A 13,489-nucleotide genomic window follows, 5' to 3' on the forward strand; every position below is an offset into this window, starting at 1 on the left:
ATCCACACACCCATGTTATGTACCCCTGAAAAACCTTAACGTGTGTTTGGAAATTAAGGACCTGACAGTGTGAAGAATGCGAGGTTGATTTCAGGGATTTGTGGCATCTAGTTAGTGTCACTGGAGGCATCAGAATTCTGAACTTTGGTAGAAATAGGAGTTCTGTACTTGGAAGGGTGCTGGCAATCTAGATGATAATGTGCTGAAGTCTGATGGATACATTTACAAGAGTCGCAGTCAGGTGTTTCCGATGGGACCTGAAATTTGGCGAGTTATGAGATGAAGTGGGAGAGATGATGCCAAGAGCAAATTTGTGGAAGTGAGGTGGAGTGAGTGGGAATATGATACACAGAGAGACTTGTCAGAATAGACATAGAAACATAGAAAATATGTGCAGGAGTAGGCCATTCGGCCCTTCGAGCCTGCACCGCCATTCAATATGATCATGGCTGATCATCCAACTCAGGATGTAGAATGTAAATATCTACAATTTTGCAAATCCAATTTTACTTAATTCTGAACTATTAGTGTCTGTTACATTGCTAGCTAAATCATTAAATCAAGAAAATTTTAGCCAGAAGGCATCCTGCTGTTCCTTGTCTCTATCCTGCCCATAGATAGACTTTAGACTTCCCGGCTCAGTGTATAGTCTGACAGGTCATGGTTCTTCAAGATGTCATCTGGGTACGTTAACTCAAGATCCAGACCACAAGTTAAAGTTCTGAATTGGGGCAAAGCCAACTTTGATGGTATTGGACAGGAATGTGCCAAAATTGCTTTGAGTAGCTTGTTTGTGGGCAAAGGGACGTCTGGAAAATGGGATGCTTTTAAAAGTGTGATGTTGAAAGTTCAAGGCACGCATGTTCCTGATTGAGTGAAGGGCAAGGAAGGAGGGAGTAAGGAGGCCGGATGTTGAGAAGGATAAAGGAGGTGTCGGCTAGATATCGACAGATGAGATCAAGTTTTTGCCTGGTGGCATTTAGGGGACTGAAGAGCATACTTAAGAGAGAAATCAGGAGGATAAAAAGGAGGCAGAAGATAGCTCTGGCAGACAAGATTAGGGAGAATTCAAAAAGTTTCTATGCCCAATAAAGGAAAGAGGATAACCAGAGACAAAATAGGGCCGCTCAAAAATGAAGTGGTCATTATGTGTGCAGTCACGGGAGAGGGGCAAGATCCTTGCTGGGTATTTTTTCTCTGCTGAGGTGAGATGAGGGAACTTGGGAGTGTCTTGAGGGCAGTCCACAATATGGTTAAGGTGGTGTTGGATGTCCTAAGGCATATAAAGGTGGATAAGGTTCCTGGGCCTGATCAGAAATATCCAAGGACACTACAGGAAGCTGAAAAATAAATTGCAGGAGTCCTGTCTGAGACATGTAAATTATCATTAGACAAGGGCATGGTGAGGTGACTGGAGGATGACTAATGTTGTCCCTATGTTTGAGAAGGTCTGCAAGAAAAAGCCTGGCAAGTCCATAGAAGTTGTTTATATGGACTTCAGCAAGTCCTTTAATGATGTCTCCTGGACAAGGGGTCACATTTTAAGGATAAGGGGGAAATCCTTTAGGACTGAGATGAGAAAAACATTTTTCACACAGAGAGTTGTGAATCTCTGGAACTCTCTGCCACAGAAGGTAGTTGAGGCCAGTTCATTGGCTATATTTAAGAGGGAGTTAGATGTGGCCCTTGTGGCTAAAGGGATCAGGGGGTATGGAGAGAAGGCAGGTACGGGACAATGAGTTGGATGATCAGCCATGATCATATTGAATGGCGGTGCAGGCTCGAAGGGCTGATTGGCCTACTCCTGCACCTATTTTCTATGTTTCTTTGCATCTATGTCCCACAAGGTAAACTGCTCTGGATGGTTAGGTTGCATGGCATCCAAAGAGAGCAAGTTAACAGGACATGGAATTGACTTCATGGAAAGAAATAGAGGATGGTGGTGGAATGTTTTTCGGACTGGAGGCAAAGGACCCATTGCTTTTTGTGGTTTATATCATCAATGTACATGAGAATGTACAAGGCATAATTATTAAATATACAGATGACACTAAAGTAGTTGATATCATACAATAGGTGGTAAAGTAGGTAGTATCGTGAAGATGTTTATTAAAAATTGCAGGAAGTTGATCAGCAGGACAAGTGGGCTGAGGAATATCTAATGCAGTTTAATGAAGATACGTGTGAGGTGTTACACTTTGGGAAGTCAAACCAGGCCAGGAACTTCAGGGTGAGTGGTAAGTCCCTGGCGAGTATTGTATAGCACAGGGATATGGGAATGCAGATACATGATTCCCTGAAAGTGGCATTACTGGTAGATAGGGTGGTGAAGAAAGCTTTTTTTTATCAGTTAGGTATTGAGTATAGAAGTTGGGACATTATGTTATAGTTGTACAAGGCATTGGTAAAGGTTTGGGAGATATGGGGCAAATGGATCTAGCTTGCATGGGGCATGGTGGTTACCATGAACAAATGGCTGAAGGGCTTGTTCCCATGCTCTATGACTTTTTATTGCTTTGTCTCCGTCTCCTTTCTTTCAAATGAAACAATCACAGCCTAGATAGTTTATTTTTATAGCTTTCTCCATCCTGCCAATATCTTTTAGCAACAAATTATGCCATATACATATTGCAGGTTTTCAGGCACATAAAAATGAACTTATTCCCAGGGCCTGACCATGTGTCACCTTTGAACGTTTTGGGAAGTGAGGAAAGAAATTGCTGGGGTTACCGTGGAGACTGATGTATCTTTCTTCACCACAGGTGCTGGAAAGACTGGAATGTGCATAATGCTGTGTCTTTATTTTAGAAGGGTTGCAAGGCCAACCCACATCCTGCTAAAAGGGCATACTGTCATCTCCACAGCATATAGACCAAGGAAGTCACACAAAATAAAGCTAAAAACTGACCATCCCTTAATCTGGTCCTCAGTGAAGCCTCGTGATCCAAAGTTTCATTGCTTGCCCTGAGCACAGCACTTGCACCTTAACACACAGCCTCTCGTTAACAATTAGTTAATTAGTTGGAGGACCTGACGAGGTGTATCATAGGACATTGTGAGAAGCTAGTGAAGAAATTCCTGGGGTTCAGGCTGTGACTTTTGTATCTTTGTTTGCCACGGTTGTGCTTCCGGAAGACTTAAAGGTGCATTAAGCTCTGCCTTTATTTGAGAAGATTTGTGAGAACAATTCAGGGAACTGCAAGCCAGTGAACCTGACATTCTTCAGACTGAAAGTCACGGGAAAGTTGTGAGCCTGTGGAATTCTCTGCCTCAGAGGGCGGTGGAGGCCGGTTCTCTGGATACTTTCAAGAGAGCTAGATGGGGTTCTTAAAGATAGCGGAGTTAGGAGATATGGGGAGAAGGCAGGAATGGGGTACTGATTGGGGATGATCAGCCATGATCACATTGAATGGAGGTGGTGGCTCGAAGGGCAGTTTGACCTACTCCTGCACATACTGTCTATTGTCTATTGAAAGAGAGATATAGACGATGAAATAGAGAGATATAGAACAAATGAAAGATAGGCAAAAAATATATGTGATAAAGGAAACGGGCCATTGCTAGTTGTTTGCTAGGTGAGAACGAAAAGGTAGTGTAAATTGGGTGGGGGATGGATGGAGAGAGAGGGGATGCAGGGGTTCCAGGTGTACACTGGTCCTATCCCCGAACTCTATCTTCATTACATTGATGACTGCATCAGTGCTACCTCCTGCTCCCATGCAGAACTCATGTACTTCATTAACTTCACCACAAATTTCCATCCTACACTCAAATTGACTTGGACCATCTCTGACAAATCCCTCCCCTTTCTTGAGCTCACCATCTTCATTATGACACTAGAAGTTTATCGACTGATGTCTATTAGAAACCCACTAACTCCCACAACTATCTCGACTAAACTTCTTCCCACCATGCTTCCTGCAAAGACTCTATCCCCTACTCCCTTTTCTTTTTTTTTAAATCTTTTTATTAGTTTTTTTCCAAAAAAACAAAAACAAAACATAAAAAAGAGCAAAAAGAATAATGAAAAACATAACAATGGTATTGATACATAGGGATCAGGATTACATTAATAACAGGTATAACCTAATATGAGTAGTGTCAAAATACACATTTAATATAGACCTCCCGGTCTCTATGAAAATATAGTTAAATACTTAAAAGAAAACCTATAGGTAGAAAAAAAACACAAAGATAAAAAGAGAAAAAAAAGAGGAAAAAAATAAACTAAAGAAAAAAAGAAAGGAAAAAAAGAAAAAAGTAAATAAATAAATCAAAGCAAAGCAAAACAGAATCTGAACTGAGAATTTCAACAATTTAAGTCTGTCTGTCATCAAGTCCATTCCACCATATAGAGGTAAAGTAGTTTTTAAAACAGTTAGAGAGGGAGCAATTTATGTTGTATGAAAGTGTTGAATAAATTTTCCCCAAGTCTTATCAAATTTAACCAAGGGTTCAACAATGTCACTCCTGATTTTTTCTAAATTTAAACATGATATCGTTTCAGAGTACCACTGGAGTGTGGTCGGAGGGTTGGAGTCTTTCCATTTAAATAAAATAGATCTTCAGGCGATTAGTGTGGTAAAACCAATCAACCGATGGGCAGAGCGGGACAGCTGAATAAAATCTAACATTGATAGCCCAAAAATTGCAGTAATAGGATGAGGTTGTAAATCAATACCTAAGACTACAGAAATAGTATCAAAAATGTATTTCCAATATTTTTCCAAAAGTGGGCAGTACCAAAACATATGGGTCAGTGAGGCCACTTCAGAGTTACATCTGTCACAGGTAGGATTTATATGACCATAGAAACGAGCCAACTTATCTTTTGACATATGAACTCTGTGAACCACCTTGAATTGTATCAGAACTAATTGATACGTGTCTTGCACACATTGAAGAGGTATTAACTAATTGAAGAATCCTCTCCCATTTCATCATTGATAGAGAAATTTCCATAGATAGAGAAAAAGAGAAAAAGAGTTCTCTTTCCCAGTCATTCTTAATTTTATCAAATATATCTATTTGTAATTTCAAAATCAACTCTAAATAGTCGTTATTAATCCTTTCTGATAAGGGTTCAAGTGTAATTGTTTTTCCAAAATTTCGGGTTGATGTGGTAGAAGACAAAGGGGTAGAGTAGCCTTCAAAAAATGTCTAATTTGTAAATATCTAAAAAAGTGTGAATTAGGTAAATTATATTTATTGGAGAGTTGTTCGAAAAACATAAAACAACCATCTAAAATCAAATCGCGAAAAGCTACTAATCCCTTCCTCTTCCATAACAAAAAGACTTGATCAGTACTAGATGGTTGGAAGAGAAAATTGGATAAGATAGGAATCGATAAGATAAAACCATTTAGTCCAAAAAACTTACGAAATTGAAACCATATTCGAAACGTATGTCTTATTATTGGGTTAGTCGTATATTTATTCAATCTCGTAATTGTAAAAGGTAACGAGGCCCCTAGAATAGAAGCCAATGATAGCCCTTGTAAGGAATCACGTTCAAGATTTATCCATCCTGGGCATTGGGTAACTTCTAAATCTTTTGTCCAAAATGTTAGATAACGAACATTGACTGCCTAACAGTAGAATCTAATGTTCGGCAATGCCAAACCACCATCTTTTTTTGATTTTTTACTTAGTCTGGAATTTTTATTCTGCCATATATATGAGGACATTTTGGAATCTATAATATCCAAGCAAGCTTTTGGCAATAAAAATTGGTTTCGTCTGAAATAAATACAGAAATTTAGGTAAAATGAACATTTTAAAAGCATTGATTTGGCCGTTTAAGGATAAGGACATTGGTGACCATTTAGTAAACTGTTGTTTAATATGGTCAATTAAAGGCATAAAATTAGCTTTAATTAAATCCTTGTGTTTCTTGGTGATCTTAATACCTAGATAAAACTTTTGGTAGTCAATCTAATGGAAACTGTCCATAATTCGAAACTAGATTATTTAATGGAAAAAGCTCACTCTTACTAAGATTTAGTTTATAACCAGAAAAACTACTAAATTGATTAAACATAGAAACATAGAAATTAGTTGCAGGAGTAGGCCATTCGGCCCTTCGAGCCTACACCGCGATTCAATATGATCATGGCTGATCATCCAACTCAGTATCCTGTACCTGCCTTCTCTCCATACCCCCTGATCCCTTTAGCCACAAGGGCCACGTCTAACCCTCTTAAATATAGCCAATGAACTGGCCTCAACTACCTTCTGTGGCAGATAATTCCAGAGATTCACCACTCTGTGTGTGAAAAATGTTTTTCTCATCTTGGTCCTAAAAGATTTCCCCCTTATCCTTAAAATGTGACCCCTTGTTCTGGACTTCCCCAACATCGGGAACAATCTTCCTGCATCTAGCCTGTCCAACCCCTTAAGAATTTTGTAAGTTTCTATAAGAAGCCCCCCCCAATCTTCTAAATTCTAGTGAGTACAAGCCGAGTCTACCCAGTCTTTCTTCATATGAAAGTCCTGACATCCCAGGAATCAGTCTGGTGAACCTTCTCTGTACTCCCTCTATGGCAAGAATGTTTTTTCTCAGATTAGGAGACCAAAACTGTATGCAATACTCCAGGTGTGGTCTCACCATGACCCTGTACAACTGCAGTAGAACCTCCCTGCTCTTATACTCGAATCCTTTTGCTATGAATGCTAACATACCATTTGCTTTCTTCACTGCCTGCTGCACCTGCATGCCTACTTTCAATGACTGGTGTACCATGACACCCAGGTCTTGTTGCATCTCCCCTTTTCCTAATCGGCCACCATTCAGATAATAGTCTACTTTCCTGTTTTTGCCACCAAAGTGGATAACCTCACATTAAGTAATGCTACTATTGCTGGAATAGATTTCTCAGGGTTAGAAATGAATAATAACAGATTATCTGCATAAAGAGATAGCTTATGTGTCTTATTCCGGCGGACAATACCAAAAATATTAGGGGATTCCCTAATAGCGGTGGCCAAAGTTTCCAAAGCAATATCAAATGGTAAAGGACCTAAGGGACAGCCCTGTCTAGTACCTCGAAAGAGCCTGAAAATAGGGGATCTCTGATTATTAGTAAGTACAGAAGCCTGAGGTATATGATATATCAGCTTGATTCAAAAAATAAATTTTGGACCAATCTTAAATTTTTCGAGTGTATTGAATAAGTATTCCCCTACTACTCTATCAAACCCCTTATCGGCATCAAATGAGATGACACATTCTGGGGTTTTATTTGACGCTGTATATACAATATTCATTAATCTCCTAACATTAATGTATGAGTAACGATTTTTAATAAAACCTGTCTGATCTTCAGAGATAATTTGCAGTAAAATATTTTCCAATCTCATAGCTAATATTTTGGAAAGAATTTTGAATCTACATTTAACATTGATATAGGTCTCTATGATGTTACTTCAGTAGGGTTGTTATCTTTTTTAAGGATTAAAGAAATAGATGCTTCATAAAAAGATTGTGGTAATCTATTCCTTAAAAAAGGCTTCTTTAAATACCTTGCATAGCCAGGGAGACAATAAATTTGAAAAATACTTTAAAAATTCTACTGTAAACCGATCTAAACCGGGAGCTTTACCAAAATGCAATGAAATAATTGCTTTCTGTATTTCTTCTTCCATGATGGGTTCATCTAACAACAGTCTCATAATATGGTAAATTTGCTAAGTTCAGTTTCTTTATAAACTCATGCATTATATTGGAATCAGTAGGAAACTCTGATTGGTATAGGGAGGTATAAAATTCCTGAAAGGATTTATTAATTTTGTCATGGTCTACAGTTAGTGTACCATCCCATTTACTCACTTTAGTAATCTGACGCTTGGCCGACACCGCTTTCAACTGATTAGCGAGCAATCTATCAGATTTTTCACCATGTATATAAAATTGACTTTTGGTTTTAAGTAGCTGGTTCTCAATCGGTGATACTAATAACAAATCATGTCTCAATTGAAGTTCAACTCTATTCTTATAGAGCTCTAAACTAGGAGCTTTTGAATATGTTTTATCAATTTCTTTCATCTCGCCAGCTAATGTACGTATTTCTTTTTTTTTAAATATTTTTATTAGAAGCATGTGCATATCATAATCAAAACACATTTTGTATATCAATTACATATTGTTAATAGATGGGATTCCAGTTATCAATTGTATATTAACCCTGCTTCTATTTGTTTATTTTTTTTTATAGATAGGGAGAGAGAAGAAAAAAAACACGATAAAAAAGAATAGAATAATTTACCAATAATACAACTTTGGAGATAAGTTTGTAGATTATAAAACATAACTATTTATCTAATCCTGGGTTCAAGCTTCAGTCAGACTTCCGTGCTGGACCAATTTACCCTTTCAAAAAAACAATAAATGGAGACCATATTCTAGCAAATAATTCTTGTTTGTCAATTAAGACAAGTATAGTTCTTTACAAATGTAAGGTCTCCGACATCTCCATAATCCACATTTTAATTGTGGGGGTTGTTGGACTTTTCAAAAATTTGAATATTATTTTTTCCCCAGTTATTATACTATAATCAATGAAGTTTCTTTGGCTTGTTATAAGTTTTAGGCTTTGTTCTGATATTCCTAATATTATTAGTTTTGAGTCAGGATCCAATTGGGTGTTAACAACTTCAGAAATTATTCTAAAAATATCCGTCCAGAAATTTTTTTTTTATACAATTTACAAAAGTATGAGTTAAATTAGCCTCTGAGTATTGACATTTATCACAGATAGGAGAGATAAATGGGAAAATTCTACTTAATTTTGTTTTAGAGTAATGCAGACTATGTAATACTTAAAATTGTATTAAAGAATGTCTGACATTTAACGAGCATTGATGTATATGTTGTAGACTTTTGTCCCAAATATCTTTCATTATAGGTTGGTCTAATTCATTTTCCCATGTTTGTCTATATAACCATATATAACCATATAACAATTACAGCACGGAAACAGGCCATCTCGACCCTTCTAGTCCGTGTCGAACATGGGATTCCGTCGACGGGACCTCACTATCTAAAAGGATATTATAGATATGATATATTAATTTATCTGTATTAGGATGTTTATTCAAACATTCATCAAGAGTTTCTGGCTCTCTAGTTCTATAATCTTGTGTATGTGATTTAACATAATCTCTAAATTGTAGATATCTGAAAACGTTATTTGAGTGTAGTCCATAATTCTGTTGTAAATCCTTAAATGAAAGAAAAGTGCCTTTCCTATAAAGATGTCCCACCTTTTAAATGCCATAATTTTTCCATTGTGTAAAACCTTTATCCAACAGAGGGTTTAAATGAAGGGTTGTTTACAATGGGGAGGAAGAGTGATAAATTATCCAATTTTAAAGTCTTTTTTAATTGTTTCCAAATTCGTACACCACTGTATATTATAGGGTTTTCACTATAGGTTTTTTTGTTGTGTTTTGTGGGAGCTAACAGAATCGAGCCAATTTCAAAAGGCAAGCAATCTTCCTTTTCCATCTTTAACCAGTCTGGTTGCTGATCCATTTCTTCCAACCAGAAGTTCATATTTTTAATATTAACTGCCCAGAAGTAAAAAAAAAAAAATTGGTAAAGCTAATCCTCCATTCGTCTTGGATTTACATAAATGTTTTTTACTTACTTTATGGTTCTTATAATCCGAAAAAAATGTGACAATGGAATCAACTTTAAAAAAAAAAAAAAAAGTTTTGAAAATATATCGGGATTGATTGAAAGAGGTACAATAATTGTGGGAGAAAGATAATTTTTATAGCATTCTACCAAACATTGAGATAGGACGTGTTTTCCAATACTGAATATTCCTATGTAGTTTATTCAGTAAAGGTAGGAAATTTAATTTAAATAAAGAAGTATATTTCTTAGTCACATAAATTGATAGATATTTAAATTTTTCATTGAATATTTTAAAGGGGTTGTTGCAATGTATGTGATTTGATTTCCATTATTGGCATAATTTCACTTTGATTGATAGTTTCAATGGTGCGTGATCAGAAATAGCAATTGCATCATACTCACATGCAGTGACCGATGAAACTAGCCGAGAATCTATTATAAAGTAGTCAATCCTAGAATAACTATGATATACATGAGAGAAAAAATAAAATTCTTTGTCATTTGGGTGTACGAATCTCCAAACTTCTAACATTCCAGAGTTAAGTAAAAAATAATTAATAAAACTAGCTGATTTTTTTGGAAGCACATGATCAGATGTAGATCTGTCAATCAAGGGGTTCAGACAGCAGTTGAAATCTCCACCCATTATTAAAAAGTGTTCATTTACATTAGGAAAGGATGCAATTAACGGTTTAAAAAACTCAGGGTGATCAATATTTTGTGCGTAAACATTCACCATAGCAACTATTTGCTTATAAAGAACACTGGTAATCACCAAAATCTGTCATAAGGATCAGAAATTGTTTCATAATGAACAAACGGAATTGAGGAGTCAATAAAAATAGAGACTCCTTTCACCTTAGCCTGTGAATTTGAATGAAACTGCTGTCGTCTCCAAAACTTGAAGAATCGTTGATTGTCATCTTGCCTTACACGAGTTTCCTGAACAAAGATAATCTGAGCATTTAGTCTGCGAAGAACTTTAAAAAATGTTTTCCTCTTAATGGGATGGTTCAAGCCATTCACATTCCATGAAAGGAAGTTAATAACTTTATCCATATTGCTTGTAAAAATCATGTGGGATGTGAAGGGTTAATTTCTTAAAGTCTAATAGTTCATGATACTGGAAGAAGAAAAATCTAGGGTGGAGCCAGAAGTGATGACATTTCAGACATTTCTGTAGTTCAGATTTTGCACAAATGAAGAACACTAAATAAGGAACAAAAGACCCCTCCCACCCCTGTAAAGCCCAAAACTGACCAATAGACAGCCAGTAAGCTACCTAATCCCTTCCCTACCCCTATCTCTCCTAACAACCGCACCCGACATAAAGAAGATCATATTTTGCCACTCCATAGCCATAACACGTTCATTGGTGTCGTTTGAAAGAGAAAAAAAAAATACATGCTGGCAATGGAACTGAAGAGGGAGTGCTATATATTATTATTCAAGGTCAAAATATGAAAAACGAGAACTGCGTTCCATTAGTTTGTCTAACGACAGGGGGACACAAATTAACCAATAAATTCTTAAAAATTAGTGTATATAATAGAACAACAACTCGTCCAGCTAAATTCTTAATCATTACTAAACGATATGTTGTCAAACTAGGAACAGTAAATCTCCAATTTTACTTCGGAGTCACGTGAGTGACTACGTGAAGACCCCGCCAGCACGCATGCGCAATATATCGTCTCTCGCATTGCGCAAACGACAGGCTGTTGGAGCGCTGCTTCCAACAGCTTGGACCTGAAGGTAAGTTTTTAACTTTTTCAGGTCTGTTTTTTACTGCAGGAAGCATTCAGAGCTCCAGCTGGAGGTCCGGGGTCGGAACCCCAGCGCCACCCGGCTCACTATTACAGGGACCGCCGGGGGGGGAATCCCGGCTGCGAATCGCGGGGATATCCGAAGCCGACCACAGAATCGCGGGGAAGCCCTTTATCAGGGGCCGCGAGGGAAACCCCGTTTACTAAGCCACGCAGGCTTGGAGAAAGCCCTAAAACCAAGGGAGCATTCAAAAAGGGAAATCCCGACTCCCGACACTGCAAGGTCCCTGCCACAAGGTTCCATAGATGCTGCTGCAACCGCTGAGTTTCTCCAGCATTTTTAGGTCCCTATTGTGAGGGATAAGATGATTAAACCACCATCATTGTGAGGGGCCGAGTGATTGAAGTCACCGACCTTGTGATGGGCCGAGGAGTTGGAATCACCAACTTTGCTACAAGGGCCGTGGGGGAATGTCGACCATGGGGAGAAGCCTGGCTGCAGGGACCACGGAACCTGAGAAGACCGCAGGTAACTGGCCTTCCGAGACCGCGGGAAGACCGCGGATAACCCGTCTTCTGAGACCGCGGGTAACCAGACTTTGGAGGCCATGGGAAGACCACAGGAAAACCTGACTTGCGAAGACCATGGGAAGACCACAGGAAAACCCGATTTCGGAGACCACGGGAAGACCGCAGGAAACCCGACTTTGGAGGCCACGGGAAGACCACAGGTAACCCGACTTCAGAGACCACAGGAAAACCACGGGTAACCCAGCTTCAGAGACCGTGGGAAGACCACGGATAACCCAGCTTCAGGGGCCATGGGAAGACTACGGATAACACAGTTTCAGGGACAGTGGGAAGACTGCGGATAACCAAGCTACAGGGACCTTGCGAAGAACATGGGTAGAACAGTGCTTGGGGGAAACCTCAGCTACGTGACCATGGAAGACCATGGGTAGAACCATGCTTGGGGGAAACCTCAGCTACGGGGACCGTGTGGAAGACCGAGGGTTGAACCGTGCTTGGGGGACACCCCAGCTAGGGCCGCAGAAGAGCGGGTAGCTGGCGGCGAATTCAGACTCTGGCTTCCCGAGGAGGGTAAGAGCTAAATAGGATTCTGAAAGGCCTAGACTGGTCAGGCCAGGAGGGTCCCCTCCGACATGAGTTCGTCCTCGGACGTTTTTACCCATCCTGATTGGCCAGGGAGGGCATTATCTGCATAGGTCTCCTCGAGAGCCTGTGGCAGCACCCTTTTCAGGGCTGCCTACAAAACTCCCTTCTGCGAAGGTGAGTGCGAGGGGTCAGTTGGCAACTAACTTTGAACTCGGAAGCATGTCCGAGGAACAGGTGCCGGCGGGGAGATACCATGCACCTGGAAAGACATGGGTCCACATACACCAGCAGCCCTACGCTCCAATCAACGGAAATCGAACCCGCATCGGGGGCATTTTGAGCTAACCATAAAACCACCGTAGCCATGACGGTAGGTGGGTCTGGTTCTTTCCGAAATGTGGGGTTGTGGACCATTTACAAGAAGGTTGGATGAAATAGTTCATACTGCGCAGTACAAGCGAGACAGTCTCGGAATATGGCTGGAGTTGCCTCTTCAGGCAGGCTCGCTATTATGACAGATGAGGCCTGTTTATTATCAACAAGCCCAACTCGCATGTGCAGCATAGACATTGAAACTTTGTGACTATTAATTCCCATGGGGTCAGCTTCATTCACAGGGCACTGGAAATATCTGAAAGTTAACTGGATGGGGCAATGATACAGTTAAAACATTGCAAAATAGGCTAACTTCAGCTCCCAGGTTATTTACTAAATTAGTGCTTCGGCTGCTCAGAGCTAAAAAATATTGTTAAGAACTATCTGGATGAGATTTAAATGCTGTATTTTGCTAAGTTAACTGTATCCGCCACAAAACCCCTTGAGAAATTGGGTTCTCATCTGTCCAGACAAATTTAAGTTGATACCAACTGAAATTATTGATGATTGGGATTACCTTTAACTATTAATCGTCTGGGGCTCCACCCTGAGGTAAGGGATTGGAATTAATTGAAGCCTGTAACAAAACTGA

Source organism: Amblyraja radiata, chromosome 8 (assembly GCF_010909765.2).
Source record: "Amblyraja radiata isolate CabotCenter1 chromosome 8, sAmbRad1.1.pri, whole genome shotgun sequence".
Taxonomy (NCBI): domain Eukaryota; kingdom Metazoa; phylum Chordata; class Chondrichthyes; order Rajiformes; family Rajidae; genus Amblyraja; species Amblyraja radiata.